The following is a 6,811-nucleotide window of genomic DNA, read 5'->3' as shown; positions in this document are numbered from 1 at the left end:
ATTTTGTTTATAGTTTGGTTATTTAATCTTGTTGTTTTGTAATTGATAGCTAAGAAAGTCTGACAATTGTCTAGAGAGTGATTTATTTATATATATAATTTGATGAGATCGGTTTAGATAATTAAATTTTAGTATTTGAAAGCTGAGTTGCAGAAAGAGTCTGTATTTCGATCGCCTTTTTTGTTTTGTTTTGCTGGAGAAACAAGTAACTAAATGAATAATGAAATGTTTATCAGAGTAGTAATTTATTGGAGTGGGACTATAATTGGTTGGATAGTAAAATCATAATTTTTGATGTGTTAGTTATTCAATATAGCAATCCATGGCGTGAGAAATATTGAAAGTAATAGGAAGTTTTGCATTGAGGTGGTATAAGGTAAATCGAAATATGTTTTTGACCTGCTCATCTGAAAACATTAGTCTGATGAACCAAGAACCTTGATCCTTTCCTGGATAGATTGGTGATTTTTTTAGTGAGAATTGCCTTGATCATCCAATCTTTTGTCTCATAAGTCAAACTACTAACAGGAATACATCTGTCGCCCATAGCTACAATATATGAAATATATAAATTAGTGAAGACAATTATTAGCAGTGATGACTGAAAATCATAAAATGCAAGCATGTTAAATATGATAAACAAAGGAGAATGTGTTGTAAATAACTTGGATGCAAGTTGATATAGAATACAAAAGATTGGTACTTAAGTAGCCGTTGCAACTGCAAGTATTTCTTCATAAACAATGTTTTGAGTACTATTGTCTGGCATGCATTCAAGCACAACTGGTCTTAGAAGTAGCTTTAGTTTTTCCGCAGTTCTTGCCCTTAACATTGCAACATACAACTGGCCATGTGAAAAAACTGATTCTTTTAAATATATTCCAACAAAATCAAGTGTCTGATCTTGTGATTTGTTAATAGTCATTGCAAAACATAGTGAAACAGGGAATTGAGTTCACTTGAATGGTATTGGATAAGATTCATCATTTGAGCTAAGAAGTGGAATTTTGGAATGAAAACTTGTTTCACTATGATTTCCTAAAGTAATTTGCGCATGAATAAGATTGCGAGCAAAATTCAAACAAATTAAACGTGTTCCATTACACAAACCTTCAGCGGGATTCAAATTTCTCAAAAGAATTATAGGACAATAAGGTTTCAAGATTAACTTGTGAGATGATAATCCTGGCGACTGGATAGTGTTGAGAAAATCTCAGTGATCAGCTTGCTTTGAGGGGTCAAGTGTTTCATCAAAACTCATGTATCTTGTTTCTTGACCAAGAAATCTTTGAATCAAAAGGTTATTTATATCATGGACAAAGTCATTTGTTGTAGTAAGAATGGCTCTATTGATGATACTTGAAGTATTGTGAATGAAATCAGTGAGTGATAGATAGACAGCATTTATTAACTGATCAAGAGAAACAACATCATTCACAAAAGATATCAGGATAGATAATGGCAATTGAATTTTGCTGTCTCCAAATGTTGGTTGTGTCTCATTCCCAATTCTAAGCAGAAGATCTGAAAACTGAGGATCCAATCGAGCTCAGATATTTTTAGTTAGATGCATTTTTTGCAGCTGAGGCCAGATGTAAGAATTGACAAGTGATGCAGATAAATAATCTTCTTTCTAATCTCTTGGAACAACAGGGAGAGTTTGTCGAAAATCTCCACCAAACACAATGATTTTGCCACGAAATATAATATCACAATCTAGAATATCATGAAGCATTGCATCAAATGATTCAATTGCATATTTTTTAGCCATTGGTGCTTCATTCCATATAATCAACTTTGCAAGTTTGCTGTCTTGGTGAAGTGGAATCTTGAAACGAGAATGTGCCATGCGCACTCTTGGCAATAGCGATGCTGCAGCACCAGACATTGCTGTTGCTAGTGCAATATGACCTCTTGATCTCACAATTGCAAGCAATGCTTTATATAAAAAAGATTTACCAGTTTCACCGAGACCATTAATGAAAAAGCAACAAGAGCATTTTCATTAATTTTTTGGATTATTTTGTCAAATGCAAACTTTTGTGCTCTGTTTAACATTGAGACTGAAGCCAAATCTTCATCAGAAATAGGTATCTGATACTCAACTTCAATTTCTTTCAGAAACTTATCTGAACACAACACATGATAAGGAATATCTGTGAGGTTGTAATCAGTTATATCTTTTCCCATGATCTGGAGATGCTGGTCAATCAAGTTGAGAACTTGAATTTGCACTTGTTGCTGCAATAAAGCTGAATTTTGTTTAATGTCTTCTAACAGATGATTCTCAAATTTAAACCAAGTGGCTCTTGGATTTGTTGGTGTGAAGTGTACAAGTAGGAGAGTAAAAAGTTGTCTTAGAAAACATGGCATGTTGTATGCAAGTGCCTCAGATAAACATTCATTAAAACCATTGTCTATTTGGAGTAATCCACGAAGTTTTACAGCTTCTTTGTATGAGGATGCTTGGTAACCGTCGACAGATTTTAACTCATCAAAAGAGGTTGGTTTTCTTACATACATAAGTAACATTCTGAGGTAATATCTTTCTCTTTCAATAGGGTGTGCTGTGTTAATACGGCTGATGATCTCTCCGCGTTTTCTGTCGATTCATATCCTATCAGCTTCATCCCAAGTAAAGTATCGAGGAAATTCTCTGTAGAGACAATTGAGGTTCTATGCTTTTTTATTTGTTCGATTCATAGAGAAAAATTCTATCAACATTGTTATTGAATTTCTTTCATTACCAAGAACATCTTGCAATGTCTGATCTTCGGTAAATGATATAGGTTGATAATTTTTCAAATGTAAATGCATTGTCATTACTGATGATGACTGTTAGTTACATCAAATGCAAATATCCTTCACATAGCTTCAGGAGCACAAATCCATCTAGCAGATTGAAAATTATGAATCTCATCAATGATATTTTGTCTGTTGAGCAGTGATCTAATACATAGTCGTGTTCCTTGTAGACGTACTTGTAAATATATTTTACTGCTTCAATAGTAGAGCATATCTCGACATTAACGTGATAGTCAAATTTTGCAAGCAAATATGCATTATATGGCACAATCCAGCGATTATCAAACATATGATCCCTGACAACAGCATTTCTTCCATCGTCGCGCCTTCTGTAAACAAGATAGGAGTTCTTTGTATGTTTAGTGTATGCACAAAATTCTTTTGGATAGTTATTTCTACATTTGCCATTTTGACACATACAGGGCTGTTTGGATTCAATGTACCATATGGTCCATGAAGCGTGTGCTTTATTACCAATGAATATAAATATGGTGACCCCTTAGATCTGGCAGTTCTGCAGAAACAATTCTATCATATGTTTTAAGTGAAAACATCTTTGATCTTTGTCTGAGGATAATCAGGAAATAAGCACATGGTAATGCTCGTTCTGAAATTCAATCACATAAGTATAAGCTGCGACTTCACCGAAAAGATTTCTTTTGAACAAATCATCTTTTAACTGCTCAATTTTTGCTCGAAATACTTGGGAAATCAAATGTGGTCTATTTTGGATTTCATCTTCATCTGTTAAATGTTTTTTTTTATCTCTGGCCAAGGTGGATTACATGTCATAGTGAGAAAGGTGTCAGGTTTTCCATACCGTTGAATAAGTGACATGGCATCCATATATTTTCGACGCATATCTCTGGGGCCTCCTATAAAACTCGCTGGAAGAATAATCCGTTTACCAATTTTTGATCCTGAAGTCTCACTACTTGTTACACTATCCATTAGTTCTTGATAAACTTCAGTTCTTAAGTGTTCCTGCCTATTTCTGTGAAATTCCAACCGTGATGTCTCCAACTTAACATAGGTCTCCACTGAGTACTGTTGTAGTATTCTTCCTATGTGTAATAGATTTGACTCATCACTATCTCTTATTTGAAACTTATATGCATAATATCCATGGCAAGATATTGTTGGTCTCTTGGTTTTTTTTTTTTTTTGACACTGTCAGAAATGAGCAAGAATATGAATTAGTTATGAAGGAACAGAATTAAAATATAGGTAAATGTGCATAAATGTTTTGGAATTGTAATTGATTGTGAAAACTAATAATATAAATGAGGAATTGAATGGAAAGTAGTAAAATATAAATAAATTTGAATGAGTCTTTTGAAATTGTGATTAATTTTGCAATTGTTATCAATACTTTTTTCTTCAGCAAAAATGACTTCATCTATGTGCAAGCAATTTTGGGTTGAGAGAATACTTTGCTTCAGGCATGTTGCACCTGATTGGTTAAGAATGTCTGATCTTGGTATCCGCAGTATACCTTAGTGCCATCTAGTCTCACCCTTTGCAAATATAAGTGGATACTGAAATGTATCATAACAGCCATAATATTGTTTTAATATGCACTTGCTTCCTGTCTTTGTGAAAATCTGAATATTTCCAGTGCTATCACCAGTGTTATGATCATTTTTATTCCATATTTTTGCTACTTGAGACACTGCAGGAAGGTTGTAGACTCTTTGATTCAAACCTGGATCTGATTTCAAGAAAATTTTGTGATCTTCAAGATCATGGAGGTCCACCAAGCTTCTTATGAAAGTGGAATAAGGATTATCATGAAGAATATCTTTGAGCTGCTGGATAATGGATGCCCTGAACTTGCTAGAAATTGCCATGCGATTGGCTATCTCATGTTGCGTATCATAAAAATATAATTACAGGTTTGTTGCTGCTTCACCTTCAGAAGGATCCAATAGATTGATAAAGTGATAAATCTGGCCCTATACTCTGAATGTATATATACCATTATTCCTTCTACTAAGATTTTTATCATACTGAACACCAAGGGATGTAAAGGCAAACATGTTATTGTAATTCCTGATGCACAATCGAAATTCTCAAGCTTCAGGAGTATTTGCCCTATAAAGTTGAACCAATTTTTCTGGCATATGAGTTTCTGCTAAGTGAATTTCACCTGCTGAACAACAGAATCTCGGTGGCTCCATGTAGAATCGCTCAGCATGACAAAAAATACGGTCTGGAACATCTAGCAAAACACTTGGATGAAGTAGTATTTGTTCCAACAATGATATGTTTCTTCTTATATGATGTGGACCTATAGAATATGGAATATAGGTGCCTGTAACTGATAGGGAAACGAGAAAAAGTGTAAAGAATCCAAGACACACTCACATACACACACATATATATATATATATATATATATTTATAATATCTAGCTACTAGTTGGATGCTGCAGACTGCTGGTTGATGGACGGCCTTGAGATAGAACAGTTGATAGTAGAGGATAGCAAGATTGTAGAAGAGATCGCAATAGAGAAGAATGGATTCAAAAGTTCAGAAAATTAATAGTTGTTAGTATATAAGAAGAGAAGAGAAAAGTATAGTTGATAAATAATTAGTAAGCCCACTAAATCTACAGCTAAGGAATGGTGCATGATATTTGTTTGAAAAGCTATCAAGGGAGGATGTTTTGAGAGAGCAGACAGTCAGTTGTTGCAAGAACTGTTGATAGAGGCAAAAAAAACAAACAGTGACAATTTGTAAGGTTTCATAAGGATTTGATAGCCAGTATAAAACAATTAGATTAGGAGGCTCAAGAGAATACTTTGATTAACGGTGTCGTTTGTCGAGTTGAAATGCATGGTTGACTGATCACAAAAGTTAACAACAGGCATTTGAAAACATGTACACTTGGCTTTCAATAGAGTTGAAAGTGATACATCATTATGGAGAGGAACATCAACAAGTGTATCATCTATTGGAGAAAAAGGTATAGCATGGGCAGTGTGGTTGTTTCTGTTTTGATATTTAGTAGTCTGTTGTGTTTTTTGTTGTTTCTCTGCTGCTTTCTTAGCATATCTTTCTCGTCGACATTGATTAGCTTGCATACGATGCTCGACTTCAGAAATAAATTTGCACTTTCGGCCCATATCACAAGATGACTCTTGGTAGCAAAAGTCACAGAATTGACAGTGAATGTGATAGCACAAGTTTCATGTTATAGATCATATAACAACAGTAACAAAGAAAATCCATACATGCTGGAAAAAGATAAAAATAAACGATGGGAATGACAAATATATTTAAATAAAAAAGAAACAAAAGCAGAGAATGAAAGCAAATGATATAGCTATGGGTTAATATGCAAAATTTAAATTAAAAAGAAATGCAGGTACCTTGAAAATGGTGCAGGAAAAATCCACAATCCGAATTAGACAGGAAACAGCTGATGCAAAAACAGAGATGAAATGGAAAATGTCAATATCCTAAAATGCTATGTGAAGGATAACCAAGTTTCGATGCTAATACTGTAAATATCAGTTCTAAAAAAGAGAAAATGCAATGGATAAATACATTTTTGTGCTGATTATGATTACATGTTTATATATTAGCGAGCAAAGTACAACAGACAAAAGTGGAGGATAGTACAAGGAAAATGTGAAACGGTGACTAATGAATAAAAGTGGGAAGAAAATATTTGATGAATAAACATTTGAAGTATTAGAAAGAAATCAAATGGCTGTAAAATGTAATATAAAACATAATAAGAAATAAATATAATTGAGAACCAAAAGAAAAAACCTGCAGAAAAACGACACAAAGAAGAAGTGTAATGGGACAACAAATATATTGTGGAATCGAAGAACAACGCTAGATAATTAAAGGATAAAACACAAGATTTTGGCTAAACATCTCGCAAAGTTAAATGCTCAAAACAAAGGTAACTATTAGGTTAAAAATACGAGAAAAATAAACTAAAATTGCAAAAGGAGGATCCGCGCAAGTATGAGTTAAAGTGTTTAATGAT

This window comes from Coffea arabica, chromosome 7c, assembly GCF_036785885.1.
Source record: "Coffea arabica cultivar ET-39 chromosome 7c, Coffea Arabica ET-39 HiFi, whole genome shotgun sequence".
NCBI lineage: Eukaryota > Viridiplantae > Streptophyta > Magnoliopsida > Gentianales > Rubiaceae > Coffea > Coffea arabica.
The sequence above is the reverse complement of the archived record's forward strand: the minus strand, read 5'-3'. Positions refer to the sequence as shown.